Consider the following 22,091-nt stretch of genomic DNA (forward strand, 5'->3'; position numbering starts at 1 on the left):
TCATTTATTTAATATTTATTATGAGTCTTATATAGCGCGTGGTTACCCTTGGGCATCCCAGCGCTTGTCCCGACATCCGCTGACAAACTGCAAAGCCAAATCTAACATCTTAAGACGGGAAGAGGTGTGTCTTCAGAAGCTTCCAAAAACGAAGAGTGCAAGTCTCTAAACGCATTTTCAGAGGAAGCGCATTCTAAAGGGTGGCTGTATGCACCGAGAATCTTCTGCCCCCGGTGCGGGCCTTATAAACTCCGGGGACCCGAAGCAGAAGTTTCTGATCAGAGCGAAGAGCTCTGTTTGCTTTATAGGGCACCACTAACTTCCTTAGGGAAGGGGGTCCTTTCCCCTTGAGGATTTTATGTGCTGTACAGAGAGCCTTAAACTTAACCCTCTCTCGCACTGGGAGCCAATGCAAAGTTTTCAAGGCGGGCTAAATTGATTGCCTCCTAGGCGCATTAGTCAGCATCCTGGCCGCAGCATTTTTCACCTGCTGCAGCTTGCTGAACGTGGCTTCCGGGGCGCCAAGGAATATGGCATTACAGTAATCGAGCCTAGAAATAATAAGCTCCTGGATGAGTAACCTCCTTGATGGCAAGGGAAGGAGAGGCAGGACTCTACGGGCTGAGCGAAGGAGCCCAAAGCAGATCCCTGCCGTCTTCTTAGCCTGGGTCCTGAAGGATAGATCTTGCTCCAACCATACCCCCAGGCTCTTGATCTCCTGTTTGGGGCTGGGGAGCTCACCCAGGCAGCCAGGCCAGATGGTCGAGGGAAGTGAAGGAGTCTTGTGCCCTAACAGCATTATCTCAGTTTTGGAACCATTTAATTTGAGCGACGATTCGCACATCCAAGTATGTACATTGGACAGGCATAGGCACAGCAAGTCTGGGTTCTTCACCAATTGGGATGATGCAACCACCAACTGGGTATCGTCAGCATAGCTGACAATTTTTATCCCAAAAGGGGCAACCACATCCTCCAGGGGGGCCATATAAACATTAAACAACGTGGGGCTCAACAAAGAGCCCTGTGGCACACCACACTGGAGGGGGATAGATGTAGACCTCTCGCTGCCTTCCCATACCTGATAGGTACGGCCGCACAGAAATGAGCTAAGCCACTGCAACGCCACTCCTGTAACCCCCGCATTGGAAAGCCGTTGGATCAGCACTTGGTGGTTTACAGTGTCAAAGGCAGCACTGAGGTCCAGGAGGATCACTGCCACTGACCCTCCTGAATCCAGAATGCTCCTTGCTTCCTCAACGACTGCCTATAGGGCGGTGTCAGTACCCTGCCCTGGCCGAAAACCCGTTTGTGACTCTCACAGCAGACCGTTGGATTCCAGAAAGTCAGACAGTCAATGGTTGACCAATCTTTCTGCGATCTTACCAAGACCCGGCAGCAGGGAAATGGGCCTGAAGTTTGCCAAATCTGAAGAATCCAGATTGGGTTTCTTCAGGAGAGCCTTTACAACTGCTCTTTTCCAGCTAGGCGGCACCACACCCTGGGTGAGAGATGTATTAATCAGGTTCGCAATGGGGTCCGCAACAACAGATGTCACCTGTTTCAGAAATTTCATTGGGGCTGGATCCCCAGGGGAACCACTCTTCATGGATCCTAGCTCCTTTGCGACCTCTGCTACAGGGATTGGACCAAAGATGCCCAGCCGGGCACAATCTCCTCCTATCTGATTGCCTGTATTAGTAGTCTGCACGACTTGAGGCAGTGCACCTATGATGTTCTCTATTTTTAAGTGAAAGTACTTCGCTAGCTCTCTACACTTCTCAGCTGGATTATCCTGAATCAGCGGGGGCTCCGGAATTTTCAGGAGTTTTCACCACTTTAAACGTCTCTCTCGACGAGTTGGAGGAATTTTTTATTCTTTCCTCAAAAAATTGAGCCTTAGCATTGCGAAGGGCATTTTTATATGCTCTAATCGCAGAACAATACTCATCCTGACTAGCCACCCCCCAGTTTTTTCTCCAGATCCTCTCCAACCTCTTACATCCTTTCCTGAGGATTCACAAATCCGGCGAGTACCATGGGGCAGAGCCCATCCTCTTTCCCCTCTTTGCCACTCTCTTTTTAGGGAGGATGGCATCCAGGGAATTAGTTATCCACCGCTCAAAGTCTGCATCAGCCGTTACCTAATCCAGTGCTACAGGAGGGCACGAACTTTCAAGTTTAGTGATCCAGTTATCAACTGATAACCTGGACCAAGCTCTTTCCAAGGTATAAACTCTCAGGGAAGGAACAGTTCTTGGATCAACTTGCAGACTGACAGGGACCAGAAAATGGTCTGTCCAAGGTAAAGGGCAAACTGGCCGAGCAGTGAGGTACGGGATGTTCGAGAAGATGGGGTCAAGGAGGTGGCCCTGGGAATGCGAGGGTCCTGAATATTTTTGAACTAAGATTGTAGGCTTTTAGGTCACCCAACAAATCAGCTGCCACTAGGTCCACCGGTTCGTTAAAATGAAGATTCAGGTCCCCTAACACCATAAAATTAGTCATTGAAGAGGCCAACTGCGTGACTGTTTCCATCAGGGAACTAACAAAACTTCCCATGCCGTCTGGGGGACGATAGATCAGGACACCTGCCACAGTCACCATGGGAGTTGTCTGTAGTGAGAACTGGCAGCTCTCACAGTCTTGGACATCACTGTTCTGCGCCCTACACACAAACGTGTCTCTATATATAATGGCGATGCCGCCCCCCGTCCCTTTGGTCTATCAAGATGGTATATCAGAAAACCTGGGGGAAGGGCTCGGACCATGTCTGCGTCAGAACTGGCAACGATCCAAGTTTCCGTAAGAAACAAGATATCAAAATCATGATCTTGTATCAGGAAATAGATTTCAAGTGCATGACACGGGAGAGATCTGCAACTAAGCAGGGCCATTGACAGGGTGTTTTTCCCCTTGTCCAGGTAATTGATCTCCTCTGATTTCAGATTCATTTTTTCACAAAACCCAAAATATATATGGATAACTACAGATACAATTACTTTAAAAAATGTGGATAAAAACAGACGGATATGCCCAAAAAAAAAATACCATAAAACTGGGAGCCATAATCTTAAGTTATAAAATACAACTATTAAGTTCGTTTTCACTATAAAAAAATACTTTAAAACATTATAGGTTATTGGGACATTGTAGTTAGAAATTAGCATTTAAAAAACCTTTGAAATTCACGAAATTCACTGAAAAAACCATAGGTTTCAGGTCTGAATGGATGATTTAGTAGGTGGATGACTGAAAGTATAGGTGAGTGATGAAAGATGTTTTACTGTATATGTACGTTAGTGTCTAATCTGTGTGAATGTCAGTATCAGTCTGTCAGTTGGTGTGTAAGCGGCTGCATGAGTTGGTCAGTGGCTACATGAGTGTCTATATAGGTTATTGATTGGTTGTCTGAGTACCTGTATGGATGCCTGAGTGTCTGTGTGGGTGGGTGGGAAGTATGTGACTCCCTGCATTAATATGTGAGTGGGTAATTCACTGGGTGCATATGTTCAAGAGTATAACTGTGAGGGGCTGTATGGGTGGGTGAGTATGTGTATGGCTGTGTTCATGAGTGAATGGATATCTCAGTGGTTCATATGTGAGTAATTACACATGTGAAAGCCAGTATATATGAGTTTTGGAATATATAAGTGACTACATGTGAGAGTGAGTGATTGTGATAGTGGCTGTATGGATGAGTGTGTGCTTGTGTCAGTGTTTGTATAAGAGAGTAAGTATGTGTTAGTATGAATGAGTGAGGTGGTGTGTGTATAACTGTGTAGGTGACTAAATGGGAGTGTTATTGATTCTGTGCATGACTGACTAGGATTAGGAATGTGAGTAACTCGATGCATGAGTGGTGGTGTGTGAGTGTCTGTATGGGTGTATGAGTACATATGACAATGGCTGTACTTATGAGTGACTCCATGGATGAGTAACTGTATGAGAGAGTGAGTAGATGTGTGTGTAGGCCTAGGAATCAGTGAGTGTGTAAGTACTAACTGGTATTGGTGTATCTATGGTTACGAGAATGGTAGTCTGCATTTTAGAGTGGGTTTATCAAAGGCTATATTAGAAAGAGAGGAGGTACAAGAGGTGCATCAGATAATCACGTTGATGATATCACCTTTGGTGTCATTTGGGATGTCATCAGTGATGTCATTGTGATGTCACTGACCATGTCATGAGTGAGACAAGAGAGTTCCATAAAGAAACAGGAAAGGTGCAGAAAAAAGAAAGAGAAGTGCAGAAAGAGGCAAGACAGATACAGAAAGAGGCAGGAGAGGTACAGGAAGAGGCAAGTAAGGTGCATACAGAGGCACAAAGGGTACAGAAAGAGGGAAGAGAAGTGCAGAAAGAGGGAAGAGAAGTGCAGAAAGAGGGTAGAGATGTGCAGAAAGATGGAAGGAGTATAGAAAGAGGCAAGAGGTGCAGCAAGAGGCCAGAGAAGTACAAAAATAAATAACAGTGGTACAGATAGAGCCAAGAGTAGTGCAAAAAGAGAAAAGAGAGTTGCAGAAAGAAGGAAGAGGGGTGCAGAAAGAGAGAAAAGGGTTGCAGAAATAGGCAAGGGGGTGCATAAAGAAGCAAGAGAGATATAGAAAGAAGCAAGAGAGGTACAGAAAGAAGCATATTGGGTGAAAAAAAGAGGTAGCAGGGGTGCACAAAGAGGCAAGCGAAGTGCACAAAGAAGCAACAGAGGTGGAGACGGAGTCAACAGAATTGCCGAAAGAGGCAAGAAATTTGCACAAACGGGCAAACAAGTTGCAGAAATATGGAATGGGGTGCGGACAGAGTCAAGAGAGGTGGCAAAATAGAGAAGAGTGGTGCAGAAAGAGGCAAGAGAGGTGCCGGATTTTGCCAGAGAGGTGCTGAATAAAGCAAAAGGAGTGCAGAAAGAACCAACAGAGGTGTGGAAAGAGGCAGGAGGAGTGCAGAAAAAGGCAAGAAAAGTGAAGAAGAAGCCACAGAAGTGCAAAAAGAGGCAAGAGAACTGCAGAAAGGGAGAACAGGGTACAGAAAGTAGCAAGAGAGATGCAGAAAGAGGGAAGAAGGGGTTCAGAAAGAAGTACCAGAGGTGCAGAAAGAAGCGAGAAAAGTGATGAAAGAGACAAAAGAGTGTGGAAACAGGCAAAATAAGTACAGAAAGTGGCACAAGAAGTGCTGAAAGAAGCAAGAGAGGTGCAGAAAGACGCTAGAGAAGTGATACAACAGACAAGAGAATTGGAGAGAGAAACAAGAAAGGTGTAGACAAAAGGAAGAGAAGTGCAGAAAGAGGCAAGGCAGGTGCAGAAAGAGCAAGGAGATGTGCAGAAAGAGGCAAGTGAGGTGCAGAAAGAGGCAATGGGGTACAGAAAGAAGCAAGAGAGGTACATAAAGGAAGCAATCAAGGTACAGAAAGAAGCCAGAGAAGTGCAGAAAGAAGCAAAATGAGTGCAGAAAGAGGTAATAGGAGTGCAGAAAGAGGCAAGAGAAATCAACATAGGTGCAGAAAAAGGCAATAGAGAACTGCAGACAGAAACAAGAAATTTGCACAAACAGGCATGCAAGGTGTAGGAAGATAGAACAGGGGTGCAGACAGAGGCAAGAGAGGTATAGATATGTGCAAGAGAAGTGAAGAAAGAAGCCAGAGGAGTGCAGAAAGAACTATCAGATGTGCAGAAAGAGGCAAGAGGATTGCAGAAGGAAGAAACAGATTTGCAGCAAGAGGCAGGAGAACTGCAGAAAGAGGGAACAAGGGTGCAACAAAAGCAAGAGAGGTATAGAAAGAAGCAAGAGAAGTATAGAAAGAACCGCCAGAGGTACATAAAGAGGCAAGAGGGGTGCAAAAAGAGGCAAGAAAAGTGCAGAAAAAACCAACAGAGTTTTAAAAAGAAGCAAGAGAAGTGATAAAACAGACAAAAGAGTTGCAGAAAGAAACAAGAAAGGGGCAGAAAAAGGAAGATACGTTCAGAAAGTGGCAAAACAGGTGCAGAAAGAGGCAAGTGAGGTGCAGACAGAGGCACGTGTGGTGGAGCAAGAGAAAAGAAAAGTACAGAAAGAAGGAAGAGAAGTGCAGAAAGAGGAAAGAGATGTGCAAAAAAAGGTAAGGAGGGGTACAGAAATATAGAAGAGGGATGAAGAAATAGGCACAGGCGGTGAAGAAAGAAGCATGAGGGGTAGCGAAAAAGTAACAGAGGTACAGAGAAAGGTAAAATAAGTGCAGAAATAAATAACAGTTGTGCAGACATAGGCTAGGGAAGTGCAGAAAGAGACAAGAGAGGTGCAGAAATATGGAAAAGGCGTGCAGAAAGAGGCACAAGCGGTGCAGAAAGAGGCACGAGGGCGACAGATAAAGCAACAGAGGTAAAGAGTGAAAAAAGAAAAAAACAGTTGTGCAGAAAGAGGCTAGAGAAGTGCAGAAAGAGGCAAAGAGGTGCAGTACAGAAAGAGGGAAGAAGGGTGCAAAAACAGGCACAATGGGTATAGAAAGAGGCATGAGGGGTGCAGAGTGAAGCAACAGAGGTACAGAAAGAGGGAAGGAGGGTGGAGTAAGAGGTGCGAGAAGTGCAGAAAGAAGCAACAGAGGTGCAGAAAGAGGGAACAGTAGTGAAAACAGAGACAGGAGAAGTACAGAAACAATCAACAGAGATTCAGTAAGTGGTAAGAGGGGTGGTGAAATAGGCAAGAGGGGTGTAGAAAGTAGCCATAGAGGTTGAGAAAGAAGCAAGAGAAGTGCCAAAAGAAGGAACAGAGGTGCAGAGAGAGGCAAGAAAGGTGCAGAAAGAGGTACAAGAGTGCAGAAAGAAAAAGGGAAAAGTGATAAAACAGACAACAGAGTTGTATAAATAAACAAGAAATGTGCAGAAAGAGGCAGGATAGGTACAGAACAAGGCAAGGGAGGTGCAGACAGAGATGCAGAAAAAAGTAAGAGAAGTGCAGAAAGAGGCAATACAGGTGCAGAAAGAGGCAGGAGAGGTGCAGAACGAGGAAAGTAAGGTGCAGACAGGGGAAAGAGGGGTGCAGAAAGAGAAAAGAGAAGTACAGAAATATGGAAGAGAAATGCAGAAAGAGGGGAGAGATGTGCAGAAAGAGGGAAGAGGTATAGAACGAGGTAATAGGGGTACAGAAAAAAGCAATAGAGGTATAGACGGAGGCAGGAGAAGTGCAGAAAGAGGCAAGTGAGGTGCCGACAGAGGCAAGAGGGGTGTAGAAAGAGAGAAGAGAAGTACGCAAAGATGTAAGAGAAATGCAGAAAGAGGGAAGAGATGTGTAGAAAGGGGAAGGGGTACAGAAAGAGGGAATAGGTTTGCAGAAAAAAGCAACGGAGGTATAGACAAAGGCAAGAGAAGTGCAGAAAGAGGTAAGAGAGGTACAGACATATGGAATAGGTGTGCAGAAAGAGGCACAAGCAGTGCAGAAAAACTCATGAGGGCTGCAGAAAAAGCAACAGACGTGCAAAAAGAGGCAAAAGAAGTGCAGAAATAAACAACAGTGGTGTAGAAAGAGGCTAGAGAAGTGCAGAGAGACGCAAGAAAAGTGCATAAAGATGCACGAATGGTGCATAAAGAGGCACAAGGGGTGCAGAAATAAGCAGGAGAAGTGCAGAGAGAAACAACAGAGGTGCAGAAAGAGAGAAGAGGGATTCAGAAAGAGACAAGGAAAGTGAAAAAAGAAGCAACAGTGTTGCGGAAGGGAGAAGAGGAGTAGAGAAAGGGTCAAGAGGGAAGCAGAAAGAAGCAAAAGAGGTGCAGAAAGAAACAGAAGAAGTACGGAAAGAAGGGACAGATGTGCAGAAATAGGCAAGAGGGGTACAGAAAGAGGCACAAGGGTTGCAGAAAGAAGGGACAGAGGTGCAGACACAAGCAAGAGAAGTGCATAAAGAAGCAAGAGAGGTGAAGAAAGAGAAATGAGGGGTGGAGAAAGAGGTAGGAGAAGTGCAGAAAGAAGCAACATAGATGCAGAAAGGGGGGAACAGGGGAGGAGAAAGAGGCAAATGAGGTGCATAAAGTAGAAGAGATTTGCATAAACAGGCAAGAGAAGTGCAGGAAAAGAAAGTAAGGTGTAGAAAGAAGCAACAGAAATGCAGAAAGAGGCAAGAGGCAAGAGAGGCGCAGAGTGGCTTGCATACTATTTGTAGCATTGTAACACCCACAATTATCAATAGGTAACAGGTGACCTTTCTAGGTTTGCAAAGGACTTTCCACAATGCTGTAGCACTTGTCGCTGCATTTTTGGTAATGTTTGAGCTATTTGAGATAGAAACAAGGCAAGGCTTTTTTGTTCAAATCTGCAGGTTAGGCAGCTGATGATTGATTATGTGGCTAATGTGGAAAATGTATAATTGTGCCAAAGTGAGTGCAGCAAAACAGTCGCATAATTCCAGTGGCCCAGCTCATACCCCTGACTAGGTCCAGAAGTGCTCCTCACTGATTCCTTCTTTTATTTGTCTCATTTAGTTCATCTTTCAGCTTCTATGGAAACGAGGAAGACTAAACCTCGAGTTTCTACTCTACAACACAGACTACCATACCAGAAATTACTCTCCATAACACATAATCCCACTCTACATAATTCCTAAACACTAAATACCACATACTTTCTATACACATAATATTACTGCACAACATACCACATAATTTCACTACCCACAACGTACACCCACTCCACTCCAAACACCAGTAGCTCTAACTCTTGCAAATGTGAGACCTATTACATTACAAAAGCCTCTTTAACTGGTAGTTATGTTTGCAGAGTAGTTGAGAAAGGGAGCTGAGCCTCTAACCAGCGTTCAGGAATTCCGCTGTATAGGGCTTACAGGAGGTACCAAGAGGGCGTCTTGGCCCCCAAAGTTCCTCAGGAGTAAAGTGGACTTCATCCCCCAACCTGTAGTGTGCCAGGAGGTGCATTTGCAAAGTGGTGGAGAAAGTGAGATCATGACTTCTAAAGACCTCTTAGCAATCCCACTGGGCCCGATTCACAGAACTAACTTAAGACAAAATCCTAAACTTACTACCATTTGGTATTCAAAGAAGGCACTCATTCATTTTGGTATTCACAAAAGGCACATACTCATTTTGGCATTCACAGAAGTTAGGAGTCCTAACTTTAGGACTCCTAAATGCCTTCTGTGAATACCGAAAGTCTTAAAATTGGGATTTTTCACAATTTAGTAGTAATAAAGTTAGGACTACTAACTTTAGGGCTCCTAAATGCCTTCTGTGAATACCGAAAGTCTTAAAATTGGGATCAGTCTGACAGCTGCCATGCTGTAAATGTCACGCTCCTGAACATCAATCTAATATAGGCATGGGGACAGGATAATTGCAGCAGCACCCTGAGGTCTTAATTTACACAAGATGTGGAATATCGACATGAATGCCTGTTTTCAAGAACATGCTTGAAACCTCCTGGGGACTACCACTCCCATAATGCCTTTCGTTGGTAAATTAATGTACGAAGTTTTGCAATGAAATGTCCGATATGAAAACAATGTCCACGATCATACCGGCAGGACAAAGGCAAATGTCAAAGCGTCTTAGTGGTAAAAACGGCATTGAATACAGTTCTCCTGAGACACAGACTCGGGATTGAGGGGGCCAATTGGACAAAATGATAACGCCCAAAAAAATTATATATAAATATACACACATATATATGAAACAACATTTGAGTATTTATTAACAATATTAGCGTGATGTTTTACTATAGTCTTAGCGCCTGACCTAGCTGGCTCTACCGGCCATTAAAGGCCCACTCCAGTGTCGGCGAAGGCCTTTAACTAGGGAGCGGGCCTTTAATGCCCGGTAAAGCCCGCTAGATCGTTAGGTCGGGCTCTAAGGCTATTAGAACATTCTGCACCAGAGGGCAGACTGTTCAAATTGGTAAAAACAAAGGCCTCTCAGAGCCCAAAAGGATTTAAATCCCCTCAGGCCCTGAGAGGTCTTTGTTTTTGTTCACTGCAGCCTTGAATGAAAAACATTAGAATGTTGCTCTGTGGGCTTCTACCGGCCCGTAGAAGTCAAGAGCACTCATTCTAATCTTCTTCTTACAATTATAAGTATAAGGAAACAATATTTTCATAATCAATATTTTTTACACAATATTCTGGAGGATTAGTGGTGAATTATGAAAGCAATTGGAGTGGTGGATATTAGTCAGTTATTTGGAGTGAGAAGGAAGGATAGTGGAGGGAAAGAAGGGAAAGAAAGATATGCATTCATATAGTGCCTCTTTCCACTGATGGGGTGTTGAAGCGTTTTTCAGGCGAGTAACAAGCTACTTCAGGACCCATAAAGGATTAGTGTTGAAAATTAGTATAGTGAAATGTAAAGTAGTTTGAGTGGTGGATATGTTAGTCAGGTATTTGGATTGAGATGGGTTGGGGAGGGGTAAAAAAGGGAAAAAGGTTTGCATTTATATAGCGTTTGTAAACCTGATGAGGTGTTGAAACGCTTTGATGGCAAATAGAATGCTACTCTGGAACCCATAAAGGATTAGGGGTGAATTAGTATAGTGGAATACTGAATTAGAGAAGTGAAAATGTTAGTCTGTTATTTTGATTGACAAGGATAGTGGAGGGATAGAAGAGTGAAGGATTTCTTTGTTTAGGTCATAGCAGTAGGATGAGACTTTGGATGAGTAAATAAGGTTTTTGGAGGGGAAGAGTCAGAGGGAAGAGTTTAGAAAGGTTTGTTTAGGGGATTGGTATAGTAAAAGAGGTGTCAGATGATGCAAGGAGGGGTAGAGTAGGAGAGAGTCAAGAAAGGGTTATTTTGGGGAACATAGTAGTGGTATGGGTTTAGGATAAATGAGAGAGTGGGTGTAGAGGTTATAATGAGAGATGTATAGGGTGAGAGATAGGGAATTGTATTGCAAAGAGTAGTAGAAAGAAGTTTGAGGTGAGTCAGAAAGTTGGGCTAGACGCTATAATGAGACAAGTATAGGCTGAGACGTCTGACGTTATTATTACCCCATGTTCCATTTCTGATGAATAGGATGTTATGACTGTTACTAATATGCTATCTAAAATAAAATCATACATAGTTTGTGAGAATGAGAATTTGTATTTGACTTCTGTAAATTATGGTGAAAGGTTTTGTTGCCATCATTATGCACATCACTATTTATACAGAGCTAGTACACAATGTGCTGTGTTTAATTATGTACAGTGGGAACACTGCCAGACACCACCTGTGGGTACTTTTAAAACATATTTAAAGAAGTTGAGTTATTTTTCTGGTTGTGTCCCTACAAACCAGTTTTCATATTTTTATAAGCCTACACCTTCCCTTCTGAAGAAAAAGATGCTCACACAAATTAAATTGATTTATTCTAATTCATTTATTTCACAACTAGCCTAAATAGTTACGAATAGTAGAAGGGTAATATTGAGCTAAAAACTGTATTGGAGTCAAGACACTGGCAGGTCCTGGATACTGAAGCTTTATTTAGGGTTTGTATGATTCTGTGACAAATGATCTTTTTGAACAAATCAATACAACAGACTACATGTCATGATGTGGGCCATGTTAAATATTTAAATACACCAAGCATTCCCACCAGCAAAATATGATAACTGGCAACAGTTCATTAATTGCACAGAAGTTCAGCTTAATGAAATGGTGCAGACTGGAAAATATAATTCTTCATATTCTGGTTCAGATGGGTGGTTACCATGGTCAGTGGATGCCAATGGGTATAATGCGAGTTCTATTTAACTCTTCCACAGAGTTTAAAGCAAGCAGGGCAAACATCTGAAATATTCAGTCACAACACTGTGGGTGGTTACTGCCTATAGTGTGGGGAAATTATACCGGTAACGTTTAGAACATTCCACCTTATCTGAAGTTAAAAACCACTTACTCCTCCTTTCAGATAATATGGATTTACAGGATGTTTTGTTGGGCCCCAGATCTTCTTGTTTAAAATATTTTATATATGCCTCATATAATGAAAGTTGGAAACTGTCATAACCAGAAGCTGCTGACCAGTTGAATTGATAAGGAAAACTTAGAAAAGGCTTTTTGCTTTTCTCAATATTGGCATGACTACTCTATCAACACATATTTAATCATTGAATAATGTTGTTTAATCTGCATTTGAGATATTACAAAATTATATGTCTGCGCTTCAAAATGGCCAAAGTTAGTTAGATTGATTTTGCAATTAAGTTGGACGAATCAAATATAGTGTCATGGATTTATTTGAGTGCAGCTGCCTTTTTTCGTCTTATAATTTGGCACACATGCTAAAAACAATAGCTAAATAAGAAGCAATCTACACTATGCTTAATATTGAATGTTAAGAAAAGTGGACTTTTACTGTAGCTGAAACCCCATCTGCCATCTGGCTTCTTCACGGTTTCATGTCTCTTCCCATTTCAATGCTGCATTTTACGTCCTGCCTTAGGCATTCCCAAATAGGCAGATATGAAGAGATAGGTGCACATGTTTTCTACAAGGCTTGGTTTCTCCCTTTTTGATACAGATGCATGCACAAGAGTGAGTGTGGAAATACTTTGGGTCACTCCTTCATATGTAAATTATGACTTTGTTGCTGGAGAAAGCAACAAAAGCCCTGAAGTTGGCACTACGGCAGGTACAGCATTTTCTGGGGCATTTGAATTCCGCATGCAGAGCGGTAAGATCTGACACATTCTTTTTACTGAAATTAGGCTTTATGATATCAGGAGTTACACTACCTTATCATAGGATCAGGCCTTCCACTGCAGTAAGAGCAGATTTTTAGCTTAGTTGTTCTTTCTACGGAATTTCAATTGCATGATAATGTGGTCTCTGGATTTGGATTTTACTTGGCTAGTCCAAAAAGTCGGGGGTGCAGATAGGTTGGCCTTTTTTGCGAATGACTTTGGTGCTCTAAGAGGTCGCCTCAGAAGTAGATGAATGAGGGCAGGAGCATTGTCTTTTTAGAATTTCTTTCCCCTTTTTGTGGATCTTGCTCTGTGGGCAATGGCTTAGTGAATGAGATAGTGACTTTTAATGTGGGTAATAAAAGTCATAGCATTGGTAAATGGTCAGAATGCAAGAGACAAGAAGCTTTGAAGCTGTTGCAATGTTTTATGCTTGGTTGCCTCATCCATAGCATTGTATTCACAGCTAAAAAATATGCCAGGTTTAAATAATAACAATAGACTGCCCCACCAGTATGGGGGAAGTAATAGTAGACACCGGCCAAAGTAGTCCCAAAAGTCTTCTGTGTAGGGGCGGCAAGTAAGCCCAGTAGTAAAACTCCATTCGATTGCCGGGCTTACTTGCTGCCCCTACACAGAAGTCTTTATACTTTTGGATCCTTTTGCATAAAATATTTTGCCCCAAAGAAGTTCCTTTGAAAGGAACAAAACGCGTTGGCTGTTGTCCTGTCATCTGTTTTACAAAAGAGGAATAAAAGATACTGAAAAGACTAAATCTAACAAAGTGTGACTTCATTTTTGGTGCTCCCTCCATGTTCTTCAATCTACTTTTCTGGATTCCAGTGATACCTAAGTGTGGCGGTTCTCGGAGGTTGATTGCACAGGACTTTTACTAAGTGGGTATTGGGATTGAGGTGCTGAACCTGTGGTCAGCCGCAGTCAGGAGTTTTGTTGTTAACTTAGGGACTGCATCAGAAGGTAACAAATAGAGTTTCTCTCTAAAAAAGGATATTGGGGAGAGGATCTTCAGGCTGTTGTCTGCAATACATTAGGTACAAAGAGAGCATCAGTGAAGTGCTAATTCATACATTATTCTCTTTTTGTTTCAGGTTGTCCTGCTGGACCAATTATGGCATTCTTTTCCATATGGATCGTGGGTCCATTCATCTCTTAAATGGGGCCAACTACTCTCATCTGAGTTGGTGAGAGTGTGAACCTGTTCAGTTTTGTTGATTATTGAACTGGGTGAGAATTATTTAGCAAAGCCATCAGGTTTAGGTTTGATTAAGTTGATGAAAGTAGATCTGGCAATGATTGTAAGGACCTAGTCCTGTTCCGGAAGGGTATTGGGTGGGGCGTTGAAGTAAATTGCAATTGAGAAAGACAGGCACAACGTTAATGGGGAGATATGTCCATTGTATGCATAGGTGTCTTGGAGCATGGAGATATCACAAAAGAGGTTTTTGCCTTGTGCCACCATGATGAGGTCCGTTGATTCTTTTTAGGGAATTAATTGTATTTACTATATAATATGTTATCAACTGGCAAAAAAGCTGATGGTAAAATGGTGCGTAGTGAAGGTTGGCTGTTAGGTGACAATCACAAAGCTTATTTTAGAAAGTAAGTAATGGCTGTTTGAGCGACATCCAATGAGGCTAAGAATATGGGCTTTGGGGAGCGGGGGACAGTAAAAACACCTGTGCAGGGTTTACCGGTGTGGCAGTCAAGAGGGAGGCTCACACACTAATCTGGAAAGGTGGGGACCTGCCAGTGGGTCCTTGGCAGAAAGATGCTAGCAGAGGGATGCTGGAGTCAGGTGTGAAAGGACGGTAAATGGAATGAAAGGGAGAGTGGGTTGAATGCTGGGATCTTTGGTTGGGAGTGTGTACACATCAGAGAGGAGGTTTAAAAAAGGAATAAGCTAGATTGACTTATCGTATTATTGATGTGGGTTTGTTTGATGTCACAATATTGTTTATAAAGTTCAGCTGCAACCTGTCCTTATGAAGTGGCCTTTTGCTCCGAACTTGGCCTGTCTATTCTGTGCTGCCTCACACGATGACAGTGGTAGTCACAATGTGGAGTGTATGGATTTTCATTCCACTGTGGTTGCATTAACCACTACAATAACAACGCCATGATAAGACTGACAAAATGACCATCTAGATCAGATGACTTGACAATGAAAATAGTCACTGGAACGCTTGTTGACTGCTCCCACAAAATATTCATTTTGTCAGTCTGCAACATGGAGAGCATCAGAATGGACCTCTGGAGACATCTGAAATCCCTGGTGTTCACATGTTGCCATTATAAAGATGAAGCCACAGGTCTGGCATCCTTCATTAGCTTTATTGTATCTCTTGCAGACAGATTCCATGTCTTGGCAGCAACTGCCAGGAACATACAATTGTGAGTAGTAGAGTCTGGGTATTATTTTTCCTTCTTTCAAATGTCTATCTGAGCAGTAACATCTGCACTTACATATTCTTAAGCTATCCCTTGGCATATTTATTTCACTTCATAATCCTCACATTTTTATGAAGGGTTGGAAGATGAGAGTCTGAAAAGGAAAAGAAAGTAGGAACATTTTAATAGAAAGTTATATCCTTACCCACTGCCCTGAAGCTCACAAATCTTCTTCATTATGTGACTCCAGTTCAAAGCATCAGGTTAATTCTTCAGCCATTTCTGCATGTCCTGGATGGAGTTATCATCTGAACAAGCGAAGGTGATCTCATTGAAATAATCACAGGCTGGGAGAGTGAAATAGATGTAAGGGGCAAGTGAAAGTCCAATCAGGGAGTCTCCTTTAACATCACCTGTACAGAAAAACATTCATACTTGAGTAAATAGAAATGTATAATTCGTTCCATGTAAGTTCATTATCAGCTAGTGAGAATAAATGGACATGCCCATTTTAGTCAATTAATCAATCAATCGAAAAATTCCTTTATTCGGTTTTTAAAGGTACACTGTTTAAAGATGCAGTTTAAACATAGCATTAACATTTCAATTTCTAACTGTAATAAACAGGTTAAAACAACATAGATTTTGTCGATGACTATACATACCAGCAAAAAGTGCTAAGGTGCAAACTCGGAATAAGAAAGCAGAAATAATTCATTAATGTACAAGAAGATGGAGAACAGTCAAAATCTTACACAGTAGATGCTTCAGTGTTCCCATTCTAGATTTGGCCTATGTTGTATACAGAATTTCAAAAATCTAGCTATATTCACTGCAAAACACTCTACTTCCAAAAATTGCATCACAAGTAAAGCTGGACGACATTGTCGGAAACCCAAAATATTTAAGATCGGTATCACCCAGTGCTTCCTTGGTTCTTTGTAGAATTTTCAAAACAGGACCACATGCGTAGTGGACTGTATGGACACTCCATCACTAGTGCACACAGATAATAGTTAGGACCTGTCGTTGGGTTTGGGAAAAGTAACCAAACAATGGAATATATTCATCCTAAGTCGCGTAAGCAAAAACCTATCATAACCACTCAGATTAAAGTTTAAGTAAGGCTGTATGGTCTGTGTGGTTTGCACTGAAAGAATGTGTTGAACTTAACTTTTAGATAACCCTGTGGTCAGTCGTAATTCTTCCAAGTGTGACAAACACCGTTTCTCAAAGTTTTTCCTAGAGATCTCTAACATCATTGGGGGATTGTGGTAGTATTTTGCCAAACCCAGATCGAGCAGAACATTTTTAACACATTAGTGTCACCCAATCTTCCCTGAATTTTTGAGTAAAAGAAAGTCATTCAGAAGCTCTTGGTTAAAAACTGATTTGGGGTAGGACCAAATTTAAAGCCACAAAAGGATCGGTTGAAGTTTCACTAAATCGGTAAAATATTGCAAACCCAAATCCAGATGACAGTTAAAGGTAGAAGTACCACACGGAACTGCAAGAAGAAACCTCAAAAAGCTATTCTCTACCTTTTCGAGGACGTCCACTTTTCCATAACCCCACACCCCAGCTCTATATATCACTGCGCTGACACATTTAGCTCGGTAAATTTGAATCATCTCTGCCGATGGCCTTTTACCTAGACTGTGTGCAAAATTGACTAAGCCAGTAGTGGCCCTCAAAAACAGCAATTTCCGGGCCTCAATGCCTGCCTCCATGAACACTTGTCATCAATTAGAATTCCGAGATAAGGATACGTGGTAGTGTCCTCCAACTTAGTTTTTTCAATAAAAATATCCCTCATTTCTTACGACTTGGCCCAGAAGACATTACAAACATTTTTTTAATAGTAATCCTTAAATGTAGATTGACCATATAGCCATGGTACCTGTTAGGAGCGCGTTGGATTTCCAGGGGGGTACGTGCTATGATCACAGCATTGTCCGCATAGAGTAAAGCGGGAATTGGATGTTTTTTTAAGCAAGGTAAGTCCTGGCACCCTTTCAACAAGGCTTGTTCAAGACCATTTGTATTGAGTGTGAAAAGAAAGGGCGCCAGGACGCAGCTCTCCCTTCCCCCTCTTTCTACTTAAGGGAGGCTGTGAGTTCCCCTCCTAGTCCAAACCTAACCCTTGCCGTAGCATTAGAGTACAGTTCTCACAGAAAATTTACCAAATGGGGCTCTATTCCCATCTCAGTTAACCCTTTCGATGCTCATGACGAGCTCAGCTCGTCATGATGCACAGTTGAGCTGTGCTGATGACGAGCTGAGCTCGTCATGAATAATGTACTCAAGCATTTTCCAGCACAGGGGGGGAAAACGCCTAGCAGCCAAGGTGTTAAAATAATCCATAGTCAAAGCTCCTGTTAAGTCTACGTAAGCCATATATTTGTTCCCCCCTTCGCATTCATATATTTGCCCATCAAGAGTGTCAGATTTAGGATTTGTTCCGTGGTACCCATACCCTCCCTGTACCCAAATTGGAAGTCAGACAGTATATTATTGTCCTCTGTCCATTGCTGTAAACGATCAAGAATGATACGCCCTGCTACCTTGCCCAAAGAGTCTAACAAGGATATGGGACGGTAGCAGGATGGGCTCTGACGATCTCCTTTTTTAAATATCTGGGCCAGGATTGATTCTGACCACAATTTGATAAGCCCCACTGCACAAGAGGCTTCCAAGACCCTTGCCAAAATTGGAGTCCATAGGTACAAGTTACATTTAAACAAATCCACAGGGACCCCCTTGGGGCCTGGTGCCTTACCCCCTTTGCTGGTCCTTAAGGCACGCTCGACTTCTAGCAAAGTAATATCAAGGGATATGGGGAAAACTGTAGGATTAAAATTGGAACTTGCCCTCTCTCGTTCTCTTGATGAACTTGCTTCTTTGGCACTTAGTCCAAATATCTGCATGAAGTGTTCTACCCACAGCGTTTCATCTATGGCTATTTCTATTTTTGCGGTGTCCCTGGTTTCAGATACAAATGGGGATTTAATAATTTTCCAAAAGGCCCCACTGTCCTTCTCTGTGCAACTCTTGTGTACTTGATCCCATACTTCATTTTTTAATTCAGCTTTTCTTGTTTTTATAGCCTTGTTATACACCTTTCTAAGAAGGGCTATTTCTTTTTTATCCCTTACTGCTTTATGTAAGGCTGATTTTAAATCAGAGTATGCTTTGGTACAGGCTTTATTAAACCATCCTTTAGATGTTTCCTTCTTTTTCTGTAGGATAGCCAGGGCATATTTTACTACTCTTGTTATAGCTCCGAAATTGTTTAAAATTTCTTGATGAGAAGTATTATCTAGGCATATCTCTAGAGATTTAAGGGAATTTTTTACCATCTCTGTTGTGTTCTGGAGTGGATCAACTCTGTCCCACTTGAGCGAATACCCATTCAGCCTGTCTAAGTTCAGTTTTTTTTGGGATTACTCCTATTTAATGTACAGGGATATAATTAGTTAACATTGATTGGAAAATGGTCGCTGGTAGCATTGTCATGAGTTTTAAAATTTAGAATGCAGGTCGCAGCAATTTTAGATACAAATATCAAATCTATGATAGTGCCGGCTCCTCTGCCATTAAAGGTCTGTGTCAACGGAACCGGGGGTACCAATTGTTCGTTGGTCAGACCAAGTTCCATGATGAATAATATATCGTTCAAACAATTCCCACTTGTTGAGTGCGGGAAGTGAGTAAAATTGTTCCTGTCTTCATCTGTCAGACCACAGGTTAAATTATCATTATGCACACATGGTGTCAAATTAAAGTCTCGGCCCCATATTATGGAAACATTTTTAGTATTCTTATAAATAAAATCCATTAAGATGGAGCAGATCTCTTTTAAAACTACAATCAGCTGAGCCTTATGCATATTATTATAAAAATGTACCAACACATAAGTATCATATTTACTCGAGACAAGCGTAATTATTTGGAACTTTGGATCCAATTTGAGAGGGAACTATTTCTTTAAACTCCAAAAGATTAGAGATAAATATTATCAGGCCTCCTTTGGCTCTGACTGAGGTAGAGGGAATCGCTGGGGAGAAGTAGGTCTTATATCCCTCCAAATGTATGGCAGAGTTAGTCCAAGTCTCTTGTAGTCAGAGCACCTTGAACTTTCCAGCAAATCTGAGCCATGCATTATTAACTAGTTTGGAACGCAGACCTGCTATGTTCCAACAGACTATGACTCCAGACCCCCTGGAAATTCCTTCCTGTGTGGTGCCATGTTCGATAGAGCTCCCTTGGGTGGCAAAATTAGTCACGTCCATCAAACTTCCCTGTTCGAAGAGAATGTTACTATGTGGTACTAGAGCTAAACTCTCGTCTAGGCAACTATGGTGAAAAGTATGGGGTTCGAGTTTGCAGCTAGTTGCCATAATAGAGGGTCGTGAATTAGGGTTTAAGAGGAGTTCCCAGGGATAGAGACCGAACTTAGTCGATTCTTCCTGCCTCCCATATTAAGTAAGTTTAAGTTTGGCCAGTCAATCTGTTTCTTCCATACCAGATAACACGTTATAACTGTTAAAAGTTGGAGCAATGTAAGAATAGCCTTGAATATATTCAACCTTATTAGTATTATATTCATTCGCATCCCTAATACATGGTGGATAAAAAAAAACTAGGGGTAATACATTGATCCCACCCAGTGTTAGTGGATTATTGCCTTCCGACCAAAGAATTGTCTTCACAAGCGCAGGTGTTTTAAATGTTAAGACTATGCAATCTCCTGGGAGCATTTTTCCCTGAGTTCCAACCCACTGTACCCTTCTCACCATTTTAAACTCTGTGAACAGATGTTGGGTTAATCATGTCCTCCTACCTAGCCAATAAAGTGTTTTATTTCTCAGCGATTCCCAGGTTTCTTTTTCTAATGGACCCTTTTTAGGCGTGTTTGCCAAAATAACTATGTATGGGGTTGCATCAGGTGGTAAGTGTAGATGTTGATCTATAGCAGGTTTGTCCAAGGAATGACCTGGGAGAAAAAGGTCCTAAGGTTTGATGGTTCAGTGACACTTGGGCAGAGGGATTGTTAGCATCTCCTGTCCTTGTGATATCCCTGTACCCTTTCCCTAGCTCTGTGGTGGTTAATAAATTGCTCATCTTAATCTGTAGAGAAGGGTCGTTTCTAGTGGCAAGTACACTATCTGAGGACATGGCCAGCTTCCCAGCGCTGTTTTTTTGGTAGCTTGTGTCTACTACACATAGTTGCCTGGTTTATTGAAGCTATGATACCCCCACAAGTTCTCTACGGCGCTGAAGTGCTCTATCTGAGTGGTAAAAGAGGTTGGGACCGAGAGGAAGGGAAGATAATTAAAATGCTGTTGTCCCTACCTAACGGATCCATGTTGCAAGCTATTAGATTGGAGGTAGGCTTGACGGCATGGGAGGTAAAGGCACAAATGTCATTGCTAAGATTTTGGAACCGCCAGATGCCCGGTGGTGATCAGAAGGTGTCAATTTGGTGCAGAAAGGAAATACAAGCAAGCAGTTTACATTGGGCACGGGAAGTGAGGAAAACCCTTCAGCTAGTAACTGCGCAATTAAAGTTGACCCTCGAACAACCCTTATTGGACCTAGTTTTTACTAAGAAAATGCTTAGGGACCGAGGGCAAGAATATTCCAGATCACAAGATCTGGAGTACCTGAAGTTGAAAAAATCTGTAAACTGGGTAAGGAATGAATGGGAAAAGGATGTCCGGTTCCCTTATTTGGATGTGTTACCCAGTAAATGGTTAAGGTACGAAATCATGAAGGTTCGGGTAGGCTTAAATCCATGGAAGATCGACAGTAAATTAAAAGTAGCCCTGATCCAACCTGATGGTATTTGTAAATGTGGCCTAGGTGTGAAGAATGATATTTTACATATATTACTGGACTGTACATGGATTTTAACAGTGCGTAAAATGTTTTTGCGTCCAATATTTTTAAAGTATAAGGTAAACACACGATCAGAGGCTGTTGTTCTCCTTACTGAAATGTCGTTTTTAGATATCACAATTGCGTTGGGGACATTTTTGAAAGCAATAAGAGAAGCTGTAAAGGAGACAACCAAGGAAGTTGGGAAATTTTAAGATATTAAGATTTAAAAAAAAAATGGAAAATATCAATTTAGTGCTTTTATGGTTTTAAATGTGTACTGAGTGTTAAAATGAACTATGATGTAAAATTTCTATTGCTAAGTGGATCCATGGTCTTGTGTATGGTTTATAGACTATTGTCTAAATAAACTTTGATTTTACTACTACTACTACTACACATAGTTGCCTGGTTTATATGTTGTTGCCTGTAATTACAAAACCTGGGTCGGCGGGTGACAAGTCCCTGTGGTTACCTTGGATAGTTTTACTAGACATGGACTCTTCAATGAGGGTCAGTCTGGCGCCCAGGTGATCTAATGTGACTCTCACATAAAGATCCAGTCTTTCGAGCAAGGTCGTTAAATTCTTCAGGTTGACACTTTGGGCATCACATCTTTTACTGGCATCTTCCTTCCCCTTGTGGGAGCCTTTTCTTGTTCCTGCTCTTTTTTTCCCGTGTTGACCCTGTTGCATCCCAGTGAGCGAAATAGTGTTCAATTGTTTATTGCCACCCTTACCTATGGCTTGTTCAGCAATTATTTCCACCCGGGAGGCCGGATTCTTTTGCTTTTTCTGGGGTGGTTGTAACAAGGAAACAGAATCCCTTGATAGAATCTCCTCCGGGAGCTGCTGAATACAGCCATTTAGGACTGTGTTAGACTTTAAACTGCGGCCCAAAGTGTCCAAGACTTTGGGTTGTTCAGGTTCAGGAAATATGCACAATGTACCTGCCTCTAAAGACTCTTCTACAGTGGATATCTGCCTATCCAGGGCCCCCATTGCCTCTGTCAGATAACTCAGTAGGGTTTGTTGTGTGTCGCTAGGGGCCCATATTGTTCCTCCGGGATTAGCATATTTCTTTTACCCATGGATAGTTTATGTTATAGAAGACTGCACTATACTCAGGACAGTGTACAGGGCACAATGTATTCCAAGTGATACTTCTT

At 42.1% G+C, this 22,091-nt stretch overlaps 1 pseudogene; it reads right to left on the bottom strand.

Moving 5' to 3' along the window:
- LOC147718310 (nicotinamide N-methyltransferase-like) overlaps window positions 1-22,091 on the bottom strand; it is an 84,282-nt pseudogene that overhangs the window by 53,562 nt on the left and 8,629 nt on the right.

This window comes from Lissotriton vulgaris, chromosome 4_1 (genome assembly GCF_964263255.1).
Source record: "Lissotriton vulgaris chromosome 4_1, aLisVul1.2, whole genome shotgun sequence".
Lineage (NCBI taxonomy): Eukaryota > Metazoa > Chordata > Amphibia > Caudata > Salamandridae > Lissotriton > Lissotriton vulgaris.